This window comes from Protopterus annectens, chromosome 11.part0 (assembly GCF_019279795.1).
Source record: "Protopterus annectens isolate FY-2018-M chromosome 11.part0, PAN1.0, whole genome shotgun sequence".
NCBI lineage: Eukaryota > Metazoa > Chordata > Ceratodontiformes > Protopteridae > Protopterus > Protopterus annectens.
In genome coordinates, this window is record NC_056745.1 from 471,328,339 (window position 1) to 471,351,590 (window position 23,252).

Here is a 23,252-nt window from a genome sequence, read left to right on the forward strand (position 1 = left end):
TGATCAAATAGTAGTCCAAAAGTTTTCTTAAGTTTATATTTTTGAGTGTCCGCACTCTCAAGCATGGGGAGGGGAACAAACCAGACCCGCTATGTAGTTGCAATGTACAGGCAATGGGAGCTCACAACACCAGGGACTGCAGCTTCTTGATCAAATTAAGGTTATAATGTTTAGAGACTTCTGGTGGTGCCCTGCGGTATGACCCAGCCACATTGGCCAAAATGCTGACATCTGTGCCACATTGCACAATATGATTGTCAGGAAATAGCTGCAACAAGACAACAAGGTGAAGGACAGTAGTTTCCAGCACTCCAGGCAGGGCCAGCTGAGTCAGATGAGGAGTCTGGGGAAGAACCAGCAGCCATATGTAATCCTGGCAGATGTAAGAGTGCACAATATGCTATGGGCCTGACTAACAGCCGGAGGATAACAAGCACACTGAATGTGGAAACCTAAGAAGCAAGTATATACAGACAGTAACAGTGATGCATGCAAAATCAGCAACCTTTACTTACCAATGAAAATGCAGCAGCATTAACCAAGGTAAGTGATAAGCCAGTAAAGAAGAGATAGACATGATTATCCTCCTATGCATGTATTCTATGTCATTAAGATAAAACATGTCTTAGCTGTACAGAAATGTCAGCAGTAACTTGTGAGTGATATATGCAACATCAGTATTAATCCGCCTGGTACTGTGCATCATGCCTTAAAGTTGATCAGCATAGACACTCCAACAGTGACTAGGGCAATCTTAACATCATTTACATAAGGTGTTGAGCAAGTACTAATTACAAATTAGTAGGACTGCATTACTAAGAATACAATACAAATACAATGAGGATCAAAAACTATATAATAATCATTTTTGAAACTGAGCAGGAAAAAATAAGGAAAAATCAGTATTATATATTTGATTAAAGAAAGTATTAACTATGCACTCTGTGCTTCAGACATAGACAAAGTCTAAGTCACAAAGAAATGTGCAAAGGGCAGTGCACAGTTATCATGACTTGCACAGAGTAAGGGTGGTAGAGGGTGCATTACAGGAGGGCAATACTGACACTAAAGAAGTGAGTTTGTATGATTGAGAAATCAGGTTAACAGCAAGTATCCATTATCAGAGCATGTAGCAACAGCTGTAAATCATTCAATAGTAATATGTATACAAATGTGTGCATGTGATGTGGTATGGCCAAAAAGAGTTGTACAGAGTGGGGGTCTGCAAGAACACAATCAAAGCACTTATGTGAGCACTATGCCATGGCAGTCTGGACAGGTGTGAGACCTGCATGTTATAGGATGCAGTTCCCTGCTGTCTTTTGACCACAAGAACTACCTCTGTCAGGAGTTTCATTGCTAGTTCTGTGACTCTGGCTTGAAGTCAGGGTGCTACCTGAGTACGATCTATGTCTGCTGGAGAAGCTCTCATCATGACTATATCCACAACCACATGGTCCACCATGTCTGGGTGTGGTCACCTCAATCACTGATGGAGCACTGGAAGTAGTGCCACTATGAGTGTGGGATCTGGCACAGCTGTATTTGGTAACATCTGATGATATCAAACAACAACCAAATTCCATGAAACTAGTAACCAAATAGGGCAACAAAGGTGCTGAGACAAAAAGGTGAAAATCTGATGATATAGCAGCTCTCTGGCCATATAGATGCTGACCCTTCCCAGCAGATATTCCATTACAGACACTGAATGATCATCCAGTGTGCCATTCATCTGGTTCAAGGAGTCACCCACATGGTTCAGGCAATCTCACACATTAGAATGCACAATATTTAGTACTCTTACCTTCTGAGACCCTGATGGAATGTGCCTGTGTCTCTGTGACAGCCCTAAACCTGATGTGGGTGGCACCTACTGACACACCAACATTAGGGGGAGGGTGGAAATTAGGCCTCCTCCAAGGACCTCTACTGATAACCCCATGAGATACTTCATCTTCATGATGGTTTGGTATTACTTGAGCACTAAAAACAACCATCTTACATTAAAAATACCCTCCTGCGCACTTGTGTCAGAAGTGTGTAGCCAAGAACCCGAGTTGGGGATTGTTAGAAAAAGGCTCAGTTTTGGGCTTTCCCATTGGCTGATTTGTGTTAAAACTGTTTAACTTCACTTGTGTTTAAGACTTGCATTTGTGAGCAGTTGCACACCACACTGCAGGGTTTATCACTGCCATGTACAGACACAAATGCTTAGAAACACAATGTTCCATTAATATCTGCTAGAGGACCCTCCCTTAGCACCACTGCCTCTCTGTGCACAAAGCAGTTGTACATCGCTACCTAGCGAGCAACTGAGTTGTGCATTTTGAGGCACTGATGCAGTCTTTCACCCTTAGCCCTTCACAGAATAGCCACCTCTGTTAGTCTCACAAGCAAACCCTGGTCCATCTAGCCCATCCTCACTAGTCACTACAATATATACCTGCCATAATGGATGGACAGCTTCCAACCATTTCTCCAGCCAACCTTATTGACATGGGCATCCAGAGGCAATGTAGTAATTGCCTCATGTATACTGACAACCACTTGCTCCTAATGCAAACAAACATAGCACATGAGAGATGTAACTGTACCATAAAATTAGAATTAGTACTCTCACATAACAATATACAAGACATACAACAGGGTGTCAGCATACACAACTCCCCTCTCACACAAGATAAGGTCAAGACACCTAAACCCACATACGTGGAGGTACTCACTAAGAGCTTACCAAAAGACCAGAGACCTCCCAAGTGCAAACAACATACACATGCTTGTACATGAACAGAATCCAGGACTACACATAATAACACACATATCAATAACTCAACAATTAAGCCCCTAAGGCAAAACACCTCAAAACCTAATGTTCTAGTAATAGACGACTCATAATGTGAGACACAAAGATGTCCCCCTTCACAAGGTAGAACAAGGAGAAGGTCACAGTCAGCTGTCTGTCAGCTGACAAGATCCATTAAAGCACGCATTCACTCAAGTCATTCAGCAACAAGTACCATTATAACTCTGTTGTAAAACATGTTGGTGTGAATGACTTGTGACGTACAACTTAGACTATATGAAGAGAGACATGACTGAACTCTCAGATTACATGTCCCAGGCAGGTATGTCCCTATCCCTAAGCAACATTCTACCTTCACCTAGGATGATGCCACAATAGAGACAAAAACATGACTGATTTCAATAATTGGGGTTAGTATCTGGTGCCACTCCAGAGGGATCCAGTATCTGTCTGCCTGGGAAGACATGGTTCACATTTCACGCTGCTTTGCCACAGATGGTCTTCAACTGTCTTCTCAAGGCTTTTGGATACTGGCAAAGATCCTTGCATCCCCCACAGTGGCTTTTTTAGGCAATGTCCAAACAACAACATTTCTGACGTAAAGAAATCCACTAAAGACAAACTCAAGATTATGCTGCTTAATGCTAGGAGCTTAAACAGTAAACTGCACTCCCTGGAAGCAATTCTCACCCTGGAAGATGTTAACATTTGTGCAGTCACTGAGACTTGGTTCAAGGCTGCTGAGAGCATCCCAGCTGTACAAAGTTACAATGCCTTTCACAAGTTCAGACCTTAAAACGAGTGTGAAAGAACCAGAGGTGGAGCTATATCCATCTTCATTAAATTCAAATACACATCGAGACTGGTGAAACAGTACATCTTTTTTGTTTTAGCTCATCTGTTTTGAGCTACTCCAGGTCCAATTAACTACATGTATCCTGCCATGAACCAGGAGAAGCACACCACCTACCTGGACTTGCAAGAGTCACTCAGTATATAGCACACACCTTGATCATGTGAGATATCCATCAATTTGGTGACTTACATGAGCACAAACATGATCACTACAAGGTTCCTGCACTTTAATTCAAATACCCTGGAACAGTTGGTCTGCACCCCCACAAGGGGCTCAAATGTCCTGGACTTAGTGTTTATCAGCATGGAGGGGTCACTTCACTAACCCCTGTGTGTTGCCCTCCCTGGTAAGGTCAGACCATAAACTGTCTCATCTGAAATAAATATCAAACCTGACATGCCAACAGGAGTAAAAAAAACTGAAACATTTCTCCAAAGCAAATATTTGTTTACTAAGCAATGGTATAAAAAAGTTTCAACCTTCCTGCCAACATAGCCAACAATGACTCCTATGCACAATGCCCTATACAGCCACTTAAACAAATGCATTGACTCAGCTATACCCAACAGAAACAAAACCAGGTCTTCCTGAAAAAATAAGCTACCCTGGTGGACTATAAGTATAAATAAAGCTATACAACAGAAGAAAGAAACTGATATGTAAGAAAAGGAGAGAACCTTCAACAGAGGAGGAATACCCTCCACAGCTTGAACAAGCAAATCAGATATCTTGTTAAGTCCTCTAAGGCAAGCTATGAGTCTAAATTAGCATCCCTAGCTAAAGACAATCAAAAGGTATTCTTTGTCTACATCCAAAACCTAAAAGGGAATGCCAGCGGTGTGTCGAATGTATAGTGGACAGTACTACTCACACTGAACCTGAGGAAATTGTGAACCTGCTAGCTGACAAATTTGGCAATAACTTTACCACCCTGTCAACACCAGACATACCATAAAACATCATAACACCAGTCCTCTACCGAGTATCTCCAAAGAGCAGGTCATATAAACACTCTCCAAAGCCAAACACATGGCCTCTATGTGGCCAGATAACACCCCAGGTTGCTTACTAAACCATCTAAAACAAGACCTAGCAAAACCACTAACCACAGCCTGAATACTGGCTTTGTCCTGGCAGAATGCAGAACAGTAACAGTAATCCCCTTGCACAAAGGGGGTCCATCAATTGGCCCTGGGAACTATCAACCCATAAGCCTAACTAGCCTTATCTGCAAGGCCATTGAAAGAATCATCATGGACTTTATCCACAAGGACATAGACAACCTTCAAACCTTTGACCTGACCCAGTTTGGTTTTGTCAAGGGTAGATCTTGCTTATTAAACCTAGTGGACTTCTTTGAGAATGTCACTAAAGCCCTGGATGAGGGCAAAACCATACATACCACCTATCTTAATTTAGCCACGTCCTTTGACATAATCCCCCATTCAGGTATCATAGAGAAATTCTACTCACTGGGGATTAACCCATACATTACAAGATGGTAGCAAACTGGCTCAGTGGCAGAATGCACACTGTCAAAGTTGGGGAATCCACCTCCACCAATATACCAGTTATTAGTGGGGTACCACAAGGATCTGTGCTGGAGCCTATACTGTTTGGAATCTATTTCTCTGAAGTCCTAATGAAGGTAGATCACCTATAGCTTACCAAGTATGCAGATGACTGTCAACTGGGTGCAAACAAAGAGTCCCCCAAAGATGTTAACATATTAGAAAGGGATGAGACAAACAGATGATTGGTGCCAAACTCATGGACTAAAACTTAATGCAAAAAAATGCCTCATTATCCCCTTTGGCAAATAAATAGCCCCCTACTAATTATGATATAGATTACACCCCTCTAAGCTCAAACCCAGTGGTGTGAGACTTGGGAACACAGGTTGCTAGCAATCTAAAGTTTGATCACCATGTGTCCATAGTGGTAGGAAAATCATTATACATTGCACATTTCATAAATAAGGGCATCACATCCAGGACTAGGGATGTTATAGCTCCACTGGACTCAACCCTTATCAGACCACTAAATGAGTACAATGCTCCCTACTATATGTACCTCACCAGATACCTGCAGCAACTGGAGAGGCAACAGAGGTTTCTAACCAAGAGAATTCATGGCCTCCAAAACATGACATACTTGGAAAGAATGAAAGCCTTGTCACTGTACTCTTTATTATACAGGCTGCTGAGAAGCAACCTGTGTCTGGCCTACAGAACAGTCCCGGACCCTCCCCTAATGGAAACATTGCACATCTACAAATCAAATGGGACAAGAATAACTCACTCCAGGGTTCTCAACATAGCCTGTGACATTAACAGAACATGCTGGAAATACAAATATATCTACCAGCAATTGCCACTCCTCTGGAATAAGCTTCCACTCCATGTGAAGCAGAGCTACTCAATGACCCTATGCAAGCGCAACCTCACAATTGGATGGGTGATGATAAATTCACCTTGGAAATGGCACCTCTGTCCTTGAAGGGCAGCGGCAGTTGGTGCTGATCACAGAATTGCTCTGCTAACAACAACCATCTAACTATGGTCAATAAGGGTACTAGGGTTATTATACGGCTAGGCTAGTAAAGGCCCTAGGTTCATTAACCTAGTAACTGTCTATGAGCCCATGAACCTATGATGGCTATGGGAAAAGTCTGTCAGTTCTAAAACTGGTGTAACCACACTACCAGATCAACTCCGTTACCCTCATCCTGTCCTATCTCTGATGACTCTGTGTTATGGGTATGCATAGGCATAATGATAGCATCCAAACTCTGAACAGAGGATGTGGGAGCCAGACTGATCTTCTGCAACCTCAAAATGTGCTTCTTCATCACCACAGTCATCATTAGAGGCTACCAATACTCCAGCATCAGGAGGCAGGAGTTCTCCAGTGCTGGTGGCAGGTTCACCTGTGATTAGAGTAATAAAATACAACAAACAGAGAAATACAAATAAAAAACTAATCATATGTATGTTATATTACACTGAATTAAGCAATAATAGATGCAAGTGCAATTCAAAAGGGAATTAAGGTAGACTTTAAGAGAAATTACATACATTAATACAAGTAAAAAAGTTATGGCTATATCATTTTCAGGTTGTCATGGAACCTCAGCATGAGATATGCCTAGACAAGCAAAGTAGAGATAGAAACAGAGATGATAAACATTAAAATGAAGGTGACATATTAAAAACAATCCTCATCTACTTATGAATATAAATAAGGATCTTATATTCTTTTATCTATATCCTTTGCCTCTCTATCTCTCCCTCTTTCCCATCTTTAAGTCTGTCTGTCAATTTCACTCTATTCCTTTCCCTTCCCCTCTCACATACGTTCACATCCTCAAAGAAATTTTGCTATAAGACTCATAACATTAGCACTGGATACTTCAAATAACAACTGTTATACCTTCTTTAGCAACACAAATGGACAAATCACAGACATCCCATAATGTTATCTGAAATATAAGTCATCACAACTGTTTAAGTAACTTATTTCTAAAGAAATATCACATACCTTGGCAGGATTTGTATGAAAGTCAGAAAAAATAATACAATTCCAGCAGACAAACAGTAGCATCTCAACTTGGTGAATCTAAGCAGTCTCCCCTATGATGACACAAATGCCTAAGCACCAGATTGTCCTTATATTTTATTTATTTATTTAGTTTTTATTTTACATTTGTTGACCAGGAGTGTCCGACTGAGCTAATGCCCTTTTTCAGTGGAGGCCCAGGGAGAAAAGCTCCAGAACATACAATAATTACTAGAATAATATTCAATTAGTTACAAATCACATTTGAATAATTGCTAGAATTATATAATAATATAAACTTAAGAAGAATAACAATTTCATCATAAGAAACATAAAATGTTAAAGTTTGTAAAAAATTAGGCAGTCTACAATTAAATAAGAATAAAGAAACATTTTGTGAGTTGTATAGAGGGAAACAGAATGCAAATAGGTAAACAGGACTAGTTTGGTTGGTTATGGTCAGGGAGGATTAATGCAGTGGCACATCCAGAGTTTTTTGAAGTAGGCTTTGTTGGCTAGTTTAAATTGTTTAGGTGTGTGAGGTCCCTTATTTCTAGTGGGAGTTTGTTCCATGCAATGGAGGGGTGGTAGCTGCATAAGTTGTACCTTGTCTTGGAATTAGGTTTATATACAGTTAATAGATCTTGGTTTGCACTTTGGAGTTGTCTGATAGGAGACTTGTGGGATATGAGGGATGATAGAGCTGGGCAAAAAGTGGGCTGCTTTGAGATAGTATGTATGATCTGGAGCTGAGTTTGGAGCAACAGCTGTGGAAATTTGAGCCAGTTCAGGTACTTTAGGGAAAGACAGTGGTGTGATTTATATGTATGTTGAGCTGCAAATCTGTCTATCTTGTGATAGGTTGATTCTAGTTTGGTAAGTAGGGAGGAGTTTAAATGTATTAGTATTTGGGAACAGTAGGTTAAGCATGGTAGTAGGTAGGCATGAGAGAGAGTAACCCTAGCTTCAGGGGTGAGGAATTTGTTATTCTTATGCAGAAGTCCTAGTTTCTGGTGTGTTTTTCTGATGCAATTGTTAATGTGTAGATCAAATTTGAGTTGATCATCCATGGTAATGCCGAGTAGCTTTGTGCTAGATTCTACTTCTATAGGGGTATTGTTTAGGGATGTGATGGAGAAAGTAGGTTTGATATGGTTGACAGATTTAAGTAGAAAGAGTAGCAATTTTGTTTTTTTTTAGGGTTGAGGATTAGTTGGTTATTTGGGAGCCATGTCTCTACAGAGTTAAAGGATGTCTGGGTAGTAGTTAGGAGTTTGGTGGGTGCGTTAGCAATAGTGATGACTGTGGAGTCATCTTCATATTGGACAATGACAGACTGAGGACAAGAGGAGTGAAATGAGTTGGTAAAAATATTAAAAAGGAAAGGTCCTAGTATGGATACTTGCGGGACACCTGTTCTTACTGGGAGGGAGGTAGATAATGTAGAGTCCCATCTCACTGATTGCTGTCTGGCAGTGAAGTAGCTAGAAAACCAAGAGATAGTGCTAGGCGAGAAGTTGAGATCTGTGAGTTTGTTTTGTAGCAAAGAGTGAGAGACAGTATCAAAAGCCTTTGATAGGTCAAGGAATAAGCAAGATATGAGTTTATGATTATCCTTGGCTAGAGATATAGTGTTGAGGAAGGATAATAGGGCAGTAGTAGTGCTCTGCTTAGGATGGAAACCATGCTGTCTAGGGGTAAGCAAATTACCCTGTGTGAGATAATGCATAACTTGCTTATGTATGCATTTCTCAAGGAGTTTTGAGAGAGGATAGAGGATAGGAATTGGTCTGAAATTGGAGATTTCTATGGAGTTACCTCCTTTGTGCATAGGGAGAGTGTAGAATTGTTTCCAGATAGATGGAACTTTAGTTTCAGAGATGGAGTGATTTATTAGGATAGATACAGGTATGACAAGGGAGTTTGCAGCAATTTAGAGAAAATATGAAGGGATATTGTCTGCAGATACTGGCCATGGTTTGAGCTTAGAGAGTAGAGTTTTGATGTAGTTGGTGGGAACAGGTTTGAAGGTAAAGGAGTTTTCAGTGTTAGTAGTTGGGGGAGGCACTGGGAGGTTAGAAGTGTTACTTTCTAGAGGAGTTGGGTTTAAATAGTTTTGAAATGGATTCAATTAAATAGGTGTTAAATGTGTTAGCAGTTTCTTCAGGAGACTTGTCAGGACAAGGGTTTGGTGAGAATGGGTTGCCAGGATGTAGGATCTGGTTTATATCATTACAGAATTTCTTTGGATCAGATTTTAAAGTTGTTGGGGGTTATAACAGAATTTTATTTATCTTTGTAGATGATTTTTTTGTTAAATTTCTAAGTTCTTTATACTTTGCAAATCTATCTGGGGTTTGGAATGTCTCCATAATTTCCAAGCCCTATCTCTGGTTTTCATAAGGGTATGGGTGTGTTTAGATAGCCAGGTTGAGATTTTTGTTTTTGTCTGTACCTTTCTGGGTGGAGCTAGAGAATTTAAGATGCCAATGAAAGTTGAGTTGAATGCTTTTACTGCATCATCAAGTGGGGACTCTTTAAGGAAGTTCCAGTTAATTCTAGACAGTAGGGTATTAACATATCAGGGTTAAAATTGGAAAATTTGTGGCAGGTGATAAGCCGATGTGGTTTAGAGAGATGAGTTGTATATCTGAGCGCTTTTATAGGAGAGTGGTCACTCAGAGAGTCTGGTAATGTTTTTGGATTATGGTATTTGTTGGGATTAGAAACCGGTATCTGGTCTATCAGGGAGCTAGAGGAATGAGGGTTATTTGTATGGGTAGGTTGAGAGATTAGTTGTGTAAATCCATAGACATTTATATGCTGGGGAGAGTTTGGAGTGCAGAGGTTCAGCCAATGTTTATGTCACCAAGAAGGATTGTTTCATTAGGGATATTTTGGGAGAGATATGAAAGTATATTTTCCAGTAGGAGAATGTTATCACCTGGTGGTATGTATATGGCTACTACTGTTATGATAGTATAGTCATTAAGTTTTAGGTTTGGTACCAATATCTCTGCAGGTGTAAAGGAGGAGACTGGTTGCTTAGGATGTGAGAGCATGAGATTATTTGAGTAAAACATGGCAACACCTCCACCTTTTTTTAAGCAGTCTTGGCGAAATATGCTGTAACCTGCAGGGAGAATATCTTTATCTTGATTTTGGGGTTTAAGCCAGGTTTCAGTTACAGAGATAATGTCAGGTTTATGATGAGATACCCAAGCATGAAACTGGCTTAGTTTGTTCAGAACACTTCGAGTACTGACAGAATAGAAAGAAATTTGTTTATGTGATATAGATGTTTGGCTGGTATTAGGGGTGGTGTTTACTATGGTGGTAGAGTTGGTAGTAGGACCAGGGTTGGGATGCATGTTGCCTGATAGGAGCAAGGTCATTGGAAAATAGTGTGACTTCATTTTTAGTGGGTGGTTATTGAAGTATTTTGACTTATTCTTAGATGTAAGAAAGTAGGAGGGAAGGATTTTTATTTTAGGGAATAGTAGATTCATTGGAAGGATAGATACTGAGATGGATATGAGTTGCTGAGGGTAGGGGGGGGGGGTGTATGAGTGAGGGTTGGTGGGGACATTATGGGAGGAGATTAAGAGTGTGGGAGGAGATCTAATAGTGTGTAGGAGGAATAGTGGAGGTAGGAGCAGGCTAGAAAGAATAGAGAATGTCATCATAGAGGAGAAGAAAGGTTTTGAAGTTGAATTAATTAAAACTCTGTGAGGAGAGTGATGGAGTTGAGAGTTTGAATGGAGTTAGTGAATATTGGTGAGATCAGAAGTATTAAGATAGATGGAGGGGGAAGCTGTGATAGGAATTAAGGACATTAAGAGTAAGATGTGGCAGGTATTATGAGGTATAGTAAGGGGAGGAGTTTAAGGTTGGGTGAAGTAGTGGAAAGGTATAACGGAAATGATATGATGCAGTGCAGATTAGCCCCTCTGGAGACTGTGAATATATAAATCAGGAGTCAACTCATTTTCATGAATCACAGAATCTGCTCAAATAGTTGGGCAAGTAAACATGGTGTGAGGATCTACATGATGCCATACATACACCTTAACATTACAAGAATGAGTATTGAGAAGTGGGGTTTGCAAATAGTTTGCAAGTGTGATTCATTAGCAGTAGTACATGAATAATTGTTTAACACTCCTACCACTTTTACTTATAGATGGTATGTCAGGGAGAATAAACTTACAAATCAAATATGAGATTACTTTGACTTACATAGGTGATAAACATTATAACACAATTCCCAATAAATGCTTAAGATATAAATGTGCCTCAGAGCACAATGTTTTTGTAAATTATGTGACGTGCATGATGAAGAAACATACAAGACATATCTAAATACATGCAAAGCATAATGCCATCAATTTACAAATCTATCAAAAGACAGTTATTGATCACAAAAGAAAGGGAGGAACATACTCTTGTATTGTATATATTGGTCATCATTGTGACATGATTTGTTAGTTTAACTTTTGGAAATATCAAAAGCATCCAGACATCAACTGTGAAATGACAAAGGACAACTTTTATAAACTTGGATATATTGCTTCAGAAATAAAGTGGTAGAATGCTAAAGTCTGAGTATATGTGCTCTAATTTCTCTACTAAATACACCTCTTTATGTATGTTGCACATACTGCTAGTCTTCCAAATGTTTCACATTACAGCCATAGTCTCAAGGTTCAAATCAAGACAAAGTGCTGTCTGTAAAATTAGGGATCTTTAATGCTCATCAGAAGACATATTTTTCATAGTTTTTTTTCTTTTTTGGCTTCATCCTTTGTGCAAAGTTTGGCATTGCACCTTGGTGACTGTCAGTGGTCACTGGCAGTGAATGATACTTCAGTTCTCAATGTAAAAACTCAGAAATTTAATTTTGATTGCCATCAGTAGTGCAAATAAGACTGGCACCAGTGGATATCTGTCAGCACTGTGGACAGTACTGAGAGAAGAAGATGCACCTATTAGCTATCTTTCTCTGTGGATCAATATATTAATGCATTAAGTTTGGAGAAACAGAAAACAGTTTTACTGAGGGGTCATGATGAGATTTACCACACACTTTGATTATGAATAGAACAACCCAGTTTTTTTGTAATGAATCATTGCTAGATATATCCTTTATTCAGATTTGTTTGTATTTTTTAATCTTTTTTCTTTCTGCATTTGCATGCCACTTAGCAATGTATGTAGTTAATGCTTGTGGTCACTCTCAATGACCTAAAGTTCCCTCCTGAAGGCAAAAATCTCAAAAATCTAATTTGGGTTGTAGTCTGTAGCGCAAATTAGACTGGTGCCAGTGCATTGCTGTCAGCACTCTAGGCAGTACTAAGTGAAGAAAATACATATGTCAATCACCTTTCCCTGTGGCTCAAGGTGTTAATAGAGTAAATTTGGAAAAACACCAGAGGTGATGAAAGGTTCAAATCCTGTTTACAATGTGTTTATAGAATAAATCTGGAAAAAACACCAAAGATGATGAAGGGTTCAAATCCTATTTACAGATATGTTTACTGGGGGGATCAGAAGAAGTAATGCCACAGAATTTGTATTAGGAATCTAACATGAATTAAAAGAGACTATTAAAAATTAAATTTGCAACACAAATCTGTATAATGAGTGCCAAATAAGTCAACTATAATCCATGTAAATTATGTGAAGCATAAAAATGATGATAGATAATTTAAACTATTCTTGCATATGTACATTTTGCACAATAGTTATTGGAAAAATTATGACTCATTACATTTAATTATTAGGTGTATAGGAAAGTATGTTATCTAAAGTATATATGGCACCTACCCCAACATGTTTTACTCGGGTCATGCAACGCAATGCCTATGACATTTATGTACATAAATAAATACTGGGTTTTACATATAATTCCAGTAATATAACATGTGAAGGTCACACACATGCAGGCATGTCATAATTAGATCTCTGTTGATGTTAAAATTGTTTCACCTCAACTTACAAGTTCAAAATCTTAGATCTACTGTGGCATTACCAGTTAATAAGCAGCATTTAACATTTTAGTCTTATTTTTAGTCATGTGTTCAATTCCAACCAACTCATTATGTCCCAGTTCATAACAATGATTATTACCAGCATCATAGATTTGATGCCATGTCATCTCACTGTGTCAGAAGACTGTATGTATGATTACCATCCACCATAACATAGAGCAAATGTAGATATGACAATATTGCTTTTGAAATGTAATTCACTTATCATCATCCTAGAGCATTTGATGGTTTTATAATGGAACATGGGTAAGTACATGGAGCATCACAAATTTCACACCTCCAGTGTATTTCCAAGGAAGCTTACCTAATTTCTCTGCCAGGCCTTTTGTGCTTTCAATTGGACAACTGCAGTTATTATGGTTGTCCATCATTGTGCACAGGCTGTTACATACAAGATCTGAATTGGGAATCAATTAATTGTCATATTTCTAGGTGTCCTCCAGAAGATATGACAGGTGAGGGTGTTGCTCCATTTAAAGCCTAAAGGTGATATGAAGAGGAGTCCATGATATTTGTGGTACTCCTCATAAACTGCTACAGTCATAAGCTTTGGCATCAGAGCTATACTGGGTTTCAGTATAAGGCTGTGGTTGGAAAGGATTGACCAAGGCTATCTCCAGTGCAAATGGCATTCTGCACCCTGGAGAACTATGTTTTCACCATTATAGTGACATGAAGAGGCACATACAAGACATTTTGAGTTAAAGGGAGGCAGAATTTAGAACTGCAAACACCCCTGAGTTGTGTAAGTATAGTGACCCATCAGCAGCAAGTACAATTCCATACATTGGCCAAGGAATGCAACTATTCATCAGACTTCTTATTTTTTGGTTATTTTTCTGTACAGCTGTTAAAGACATTGCTTGAAAGCAAAAGTCACATCAGGAACTACTGGAACAGCTCAGAGAGACATGGGGTAAGAATGGAACAGGTATAAATGCAAGCAAGATCATAGTACATTTGTAATGTAATTAATCTTACCAAATTTCAGGGCATCAGTCCATATGAATTGATACACACAACTGAGTAAACATACTTAGTCTTTATATCAGGCATACATGCCTCCTCCAATAGCTCTTGATCATTGCATTAGGCAATGGGCAAATCAACATAGCTGTGTATGGGTTCATTTCCCAGCAGCAATTGACTTTTTTTACTTGATATCTTCTAAAAATTATTTACTGCAAAATTAAATAACATTAAACATTCCATTTTTGTAAATGGATCTATTTCCTTTTAATGAATATATACCATATGGCATAGTCAACTGTTTCCAGATTATTTATAATAGCACTGAGAATAATTAACTTTATGACATATCAATGCCTTCAGATAGCATCTGGATGTGGCAAAGTTTGACATAGTTATGTGTTATACCGGTTTATATTTTGAAATATTTATCTGACATGGCATTGATGTTATTATCTATATTTTCTCTCCCCCAACCCCGTGTCCTCTCTCTTTTTTATTCTGTGTGGAAACATTGTTGCTGCAACACTAATTACCATCAGAACAGGGAGCTAGACTGACCACTGGGGACTGGTCCATCATACCTCCACAGGTGGCTATTGCTGCACTACCACAGACAGCTCAGACACCCAGCACATCTGGGTTACAACCTGTCAGGTTGCTTCCACAACTCCTACACTACCTGCCCAACTGAGTCAGGTAGCTCTGCAACAGATTCTGGTGCAGTGGTACCCACCAGGAGTAGTGCTAGTGGAGGTGGCAATTTTGTTACCCAACAGGAGCTGACAGGGCTGGTGGAGGGCATCATGGAGAGGGGCCTTGGTGCGTTAATTAGCAGAGTAGAAAAAGTCCTTCATCGAATTGCAAAGTCAATACCTCATCCAGCTCTCACCCAGAGATCTGCAACAGGAGATGTGATGGCAGTTTTAAGGGTGCAGATTAGATTCTCACTGTACTCATGCTGGACATGGATATACCTCTGATGTCCCCTACCTATCCTCAATCGTGATATCCCCAACCTTTTGTGTCCATTGCCTTCTGTCTGTCTTGTATGCCCTGCATGTCTGAGCTGCTAGGTAACCTACCTGACTTACCTTACCCTCTTTGTATGAAAAACCTTCCTCAGTAGTCCCCTCTCTATAAAAAATGGGCACCTGTCACAAAAAAAGAAAAATTGTGCTCTACATATAGCTCTCCACTTCACCTATCTGTATGTTTGATACTCCTGGTTTGGTCCTATTGACCATACAACAGTATTCAGTTATTGTCACCCATCCCTGATGTGGTGACTATCCAAATTCATCAAATTCCTATTATAAGTATGCCCTTATCTTGTGAAGAGGTGGATAGCTATGGTACCCTCCCACCCCTATCCTGTACATTCCTTTATTCTTCCCCCGTGTCCCACTCACGGCTTGTTTCCATTTTCATCGCTGTCCTATCAACCCATTTTTCAGATGTTTAGTCTGATCAAAAAATAGAATCACACACAATGCACATGGCCAGAGATGGGCCATAAACAGCGCTTCAGTATTTGTCCTTACCATACTGAATGATGATAAATGGTATTTCACATCCTATGACAAAAACTGAAGATTTTACCTTCAATCATGCTACTATGATTTTGTAACATGAATGTGCTTAAACCCATTGCTGTATAGAAGTACAGACTGATAGCAGTACTGTGAGACAGTTACTCTTACATATTTATTAGTCTGCATGATGCAATGGACACCTTATGGAATATTTCAATTGACATTACTGTGATGAAGGCTGATGCCTACATTCTCCCTTGCTTCTATCTTTTGTTATTGTTCCTGCAAATGTGTGATAGCTTTGCAAAGTATGACTTCTTCTGTGCTGTGATCAGATAATGCTCATATCTGCAGACTGCTTTTTGCATAGTGCCAAGGGTTAATATCAACAACTATGTCAAACATTATTTAATATCTTTTTTTACCTTACCAGTGTGTGTGAAACTGTTGGCTGCAGATGTTATTAGCCCACCATTATGATCCTTATGTCTTAAACATGTTTCTACTCTTCTACCCCTGATTTCCGATTTTGGAAATACTTTATTGTACAGAGCATGACAGAATTAATATGATGACAAACCTCAGATTAAAACATCACAACTTGGCTAAGAATGGCCCATAAACAAAAACGTGTTTGTCTCTCTATCTCTCTCTACCCCTTCCGTGCCATCAGTCCTTGTCCTCAGCTTTTGTATAATGTCTGGTACCAAACAGTAATAGTAATTGGGGTAAATAAAAGTTCACGTCTTATAGAAAAAAACTGGTGTAATTTTGTCTTCATCTGCATTAGTCTGCTACCCGCACATTACTGTGCTTAGCCTCGATGTGCTTTGGAAAGACAGACTGATAGTACTATGAGAAGACAGTTATTATATGTTGAATGAGCTGCAAAGTTGAATGTACACTATATATATGCGTTGCAGTTTTAATCACTGTTATGAAATATGCTGAACACAAAGTTCCTTACTTTATAGTGTTTCCATTGTCCCTAAAAATGTATGTGTTTTGGCACCTGCCATTTGCCTTCCTTAGTGATGTGATCAGCTTTTGTTTATATCTATAGACTGTTCATGCAGACTGTCAGGTGCCTACTTCCAGCATCAGGTATACAATTACTGACCATGATAATTTATCATTAGTTGCTGACATATGGATTCAAGCATACATATGGGATTCCACCAGCTTTAACATGGTCGGTCTCTTATTTCTTTCATAATCAGCCTAAAAATACTCATTACGTCCCAGAAATAAGTGCAAGACATTTGATAAAATGAAAGCCTAAGGGGTTAATTAATAAGCATAGTACACTGGACACATCTTAAACATATCATTGCTATAGAGAAATAAGGTGATAGGATGAATTAATTTGCATTTTCATACATTTTCTGAAGTCTTTTAATTACAATGCCCACATGTATGTTCTCACGTAGTAAATATAATACTCGCTACTATAGTAAAACATGCCTCAAATACATGGACAATCACTAGATATGATGTATATATAACTATGCACATGTATTATCCATATAATGAGTAGTTTACTGCAATTAGCATAACAAAATGTGTAAATCATGACACACAGAATATTAGCATAACACACATCTGTTCTGAATTGGATCAGAATCAGAGCTGTTTGCATGGTGCTACAAGCCAAACTTTGTGCAAGTAAGAAGTACAGATTACTTGCACAAAGGTTGGCATAAGGCACCATAGACTATTGTTAATTCCCTTTCTAAGTTCAAAGCCTCAAATTATAATTAAGCGTGCAATAATAATTTGCCATCAGTTGTGCAAATGAGCTTGCCAGCTGTGCACTTCAGGGAATGATTTTGACAAAAAGAAAATAACATTAGTGGCTTGCATTACTTCTGTATTTTGTAATGGTTCTTTATACTCAAGATATGATGAATTAACTGTGATGCTGTCTGAAACTTCATTGTGTGTGCAGTCTAACACATTAGGCTTGTAAATGTGTACAATAGTGTGGGAGCTATGCACACATAATTGATGAGCTATTTTTATATGTTTGACATGTCTGTTTGTAATTTACTCTGCACATTGTCCAAGCATAAGGAACTATTGAAAATGACACAAAAATGATTGCTATTTGCATAGAATATTCATAAACTGAATACGCAGGAATGCTTGGTTGTGAATTCACTGTTTCACATGTGTGGTTGTCATTAATGCACAATACTATGAAACAACTATATGCCACTCACACTACCACAGTGTACATGAATGACAGGATAGATAATTTATCTGAAGAGTATGTAATTACTCGTGATCAATACATTTGTGTTAATTCTGCTTGTCAAGACACATTCCCTTACATCCAAATCTGGGACTTACAGTGGCTTCGCTTCAACCCACTGATGTGATAATCCTTTCAAATGTGCAGTATCCCACATTTAAAGTCAGACTTTTTCCTGAGGCACTTGTGGTTGATACGATTAACTCTACACTGTGTGCAGAGATAGGTGGGCATTTGAATAACATCATTCTGTTGCATTTCAAGCCAAACTCATTCTCTGCAGCACACTGATGAAGTCATCCTTTCAAATGTGCACTATCTCACTGCTGTAATCAGACTTCTATGGAGCTTGCAGTTGATACTGTGCTCTCTAGATTGCGTAAGTGTATAGGTAGGTGGTTTGAATGCAACAGTGGGTTAATATCGTGAATATGTCTTCCTAGTGACAAGGTAGATTTGGCTTCAACAACAGATCTGATGTGTATGCTTCCGCTCAAGGGGCACATTTGCAGTAGAGGGCTTGCTGATCAATTTCCTCCTCTTTTAACACAAACAATTGTTGTGCTACATTCTTGAGTTCATCCTTTCAAACGTGTTCTACTTCACACTTGTGTTGACTTCTCCTGTGGTGCTTTAGACTGAGCCTGTGTTCTCTAGATTATATAACTAGATGGGTAGGTAGGTGGATTGGATCCAGCAGTAACTGACTACTGTGAGAGCACAAGTCTAAGTCATGCTAGGTAGGAATGGCTTCATCCACAAATATGATATGCAGCTTTACAGTGGTAGTAAACTCTCCAACCGCTTTCAGTTACTCTTAGCACACACATCTCCCTAAAACATTAATGCTGATGTCATCCTTTCAAATGTGCACTCTCACACTTGGCAATGAGTGCCTTTTATGGTGTTTGCAATTCATGCAATGTCTTCTACCTTGTGATTTTAATTAGGTAGTCAGTTTGAATCCAAACTTTAATCCATACACTCAGGTGTGACAGTGAATGGGCATGCAAATGTACATGTAGGTAAGAATGGTGTTACCAGCATACCTATAGCGTGAGAGGTAACATTTTCTGTTCATTTTAGCAGTTGTGTTGTTAAACACTCATGAGTCATTTGTTAAAATGTAATTTATCACAGTCCTGTAGTAAGCCTTCTCCTTTGGTTTTAGGAAATTATGCAATGTTCTGTAGCTTTTGGGCTTAGTAAGCCATGAGTTTGAATCTGGCATTATCTATGTATTGTATATGTGTGTGCTTTTTACAGTCACAGCAATGACTGCATTTTGCAATACATGTTGTTGGGTGCACTACCGTCATGCAAGATTTTGTGATGAAGAGACAGATCATACCACTCTTTCAATCAATTTAAAGGCATACATATGCCTTGTGGCACTAAGCAAGCAATAATGCCCAACAGGGCAGCAGAGGGCCTCTACACCCCAAGAAGGGTGTTAATTACACATTAACACAAACCCTGAAGGGCATTATTACACTTAGGGAATGGGCTGTCTGTAAAATTGTTCTGTTTTACTTATTTATTTTTTTTAAATACTATATTATTTTTTATATATTTTTGATGTAAAATATTTCCTCCATCTAATGTTTCAAACTTCTTGTAGTATATGTTAATGGTGTTGGAGGAATCATTTTACATCCAAAATATATCACTTAAAAATAGCCAGGCATTTACTTTATTGTTTGGTCCTTTACTCCTAAAATGTTTGGTTTGTTGCCAGCCATTGGAGATTGAAGTTACTAAATAATGACATACATTTGAGTTTCAGACTATTATTTTCTTCAGAGAATTCATACTAACACAAATCATTTTAATTAAGCAAGTTTGTAATTTTATGAGTAGTAATTAAAATCTGTTCCTATTTTTGAAACTTTGTTCCCTCTTTATTTTAGGTTTTATCCATATTTTTTCAGCTGAAAGGTCCAGAGGTCTGCAAACATCTTTACTGTCGCTCTCACTCAGTCTCTCATGCACACCTCTGTTTCAGAAAATGCATGCTAACAAAAATCCTAATAATCATGTAAAATATACTCCTATTTTGAGCCTTTGTCCCGTGTTTATTTAAGGTTTATCCAGATATTTTGAGCTAAGAGTCAACAGTGCATACCCAGCTGTACAGATTTTTGCAGAATGTCCAGATTTTTAGCTTGTATATTTGGTCCCATCCTCATAAAATGTTTAGCTTTCTGGCAAATCACTGGGGATTAAAGTCATTAAATAATGACAGACATTTGAGTTTCAGACTTCACATCCTTCAGATAATACATGCTAATGGAAACCCTGTTGTTCTATTAACTTTCTAAGTTTATAAGAGCAATATTTAAAATCTGTCCTCATCTTTGGTTGTTTGCCTCTTGTTATTCTTGGCTCTGTCCAGATTTCTTGAGCCAAGAGGTTGAGAGGTATGACCAAGTGGTATGCAAACCTCTTAACTGATGCTGTTGCTGTCAGGGAGTGCTCATACTCTTCATTCTGTCACACACACACACACACACACACACACACACACACACACACACACACACACACACACACACACACACACACTTTTTCGGTTATATTTTTTACACTCACTAAACAGCAGAAGCGCTGCTAAGTGAGTGTAAGATATCTCAATTTCTCTCTCACTCTCATACACACATGGATTCTCACACAAAGACATAAATACATACACACATTTTTTATTTTAATTTTTTTTCTTTATTATTTCACATTCACTAAACAGCAAAAGCACTGCTTAGCAAGCATAAAATAACGGCAGTCATTAGATTTTTCCAGTCTGAGCTTCACTGCAGCTTGATATGCTGCCGCGAAGCAGTGGACTTATTTTGCAGTGGGCATTACTTGTACATTAATACCCTAATAGACAATTTTCATTCTCCAGTCAGGGTACTGATGTACAGTTTGGCCATTCTCTAAGATGATTTAATACCTTCAAGCAGACACTGTCTCACATTTGTAGTAAGACTTCTCCTGTGGCATGTTCTATCAAAACAATATCCAGTAGCTTGTGTAGTTAGATAGGTAAGTGTTTGAAACCCACAGTTACTAAGTAGTATGAGTATGTGTCACTATAGTGCTACATATGAATTACATCCAAAACAGTTTTTGTGTGTACAATTACAGCAGGAGAGGGCTCCTCCATTACTTTTAGTCCAAACAGCTGAGTGGATCCACAATGATGATTTCATGCTTTCAAATATGTTGTGTCTCAGACTTTGCCTGTCGTGCTTGTGGTTAATTCCCAATTCTGGCAACTGCGGACTTACACAAGCAGTTGTTCCACTCTAGCAAAGGACAACATAATGTGAGTGTAGTTAAAATTGCATCAACTTATTTCTATCCATTTTACTAACAAAGCCCTTTCAACACATTGGGGAGATTATGCCAGCCAAATAGATGTTGTATGATACTTTTGGTGAGAATTCCCCTGTGGTCTATGCAGCAAATGCTGACTTCAATAGCATCTGTACCCAGACAGGCAGCAGTTCAAAACCGGGAATGTATATGCAAAAAAAATTAAGGAGGACAAAAGTGGCTTACCCAACAAACAGTGGCATGGTAAATCACACATCTGTGAACAGGAACATTGCTACATCCTTTTGATCCCACTGAATAATTTGTATTAGATAAATGAACATCAAAAGCCTTTCTTAGTTCATACCTTGAAGTTCTTTTTTTATTTTTTTTTTATTTAACTGTAAAACAATAAATAAGCAAATCAATTATAAAACAAACAAATAACTATTTACATAGGTCCACAACTGATAAATACATCAACATTATACATATCAACAATTAATATTTTTCAAGCTAGTCTTTAAGTTTAAGCCAGCATTTATATGAATGTGTAATATTTGAAGTTCTCATCTTTATAGTATGCAATTCACTACTGCATACGACTTTTGCCATACAAATAAATTCAACACTAGAGTGTGTAGCTTTACTTTTCCAGTTTTTAGGAATTACTTTTCTGGCTATAGCAAGAATACACCAAAGAAGAGGCAGATGTTTTTGCGAATTATCTCAGAAATCAAAGTATTAAATAAAAGTAAAGATTTAGAAATATTATATCTATCTAACTATAAAGCTTGAATAAAGCTATTAATTTCTTTCCAAATAGGGGAGATTATGTCACATTCATATACCATATGCATCCAATCAGCTATTATTTCAGAATCACATTTCCAGCATTTAATTCTATTTGATTTATACAAACCATGGGTTTCAGTAAAGCCTACAGAGGGGCGTGGCTAAGGATGAGCCTTGAGTAGCAGCATTTTCTGTCAACTCTGCCTTTTCATATCTTTTATGACGGGAAAATTTGAGAGTATATATCTAATACCTCATTTTTTTAAACATATTTAGTTTATTCTTAAAGTCTTTTTAGATAGTACCTCAATTTTTGTATTTTTTTTTATATTTTCCTGTCAAAATATTAGAGTCAAGTCTCTGTCACCAGTTAACAGTATGAGCTTCTCTAAATCTTCACACCAGGATATCTCTTTAAAAAAGGAACTACAAACTTTAGTTTCTACCATTCAAGATCTCTCTACAAAAATAGACAAATTGGACCTGAACTTGGAAAACTTTAAGGAAAAATCTTCTCAACAAATGGAAACTATTTATCTAGACCTTAGACAACAAAAAGAACAAATCAATGGAATAGAAACATCTTTAAATGACATGGACTCTAGAATTCAGGTAAATGAACACAATATAGAAAGCCTTTTAAAGCAAAACTCCTTACTGTCAGCAAAAATAGATGATCTAGAGAACAGATCTCAAAGAAACAATATCAGGATTTTCGGGTTGCCGGAAAATGTGGAAGATAATAATATGGATAAATTTTTAACATCATGGTTACCAGATATCCTGCAGCTTCCAGAAGCCCTTTCATATGGAATTGAAAGGGCTCATAGATCTTTGTCTTCATCAAAAATTAATAAAGCTAACTCTACAAGATCTGTCATAGTCAGATTTTTGTCCTCTTATGACAAAGAGAAATTGTCCTGAAGACAGCATGGTCCAAATCTCCCATCAAATTTAAAGATAATGTTATCCGGTTTGACAATGATTATTCTTCTTCAGTAATAGCCAGAAGGAAATTATTCTTGCCATTACTAAAAGAATTAAAAAAACACAAATTAAAACACACTTACTTTTTCCAGCAAGGCTAAAAATCTTTCTTCAAGACGGTCCCGAG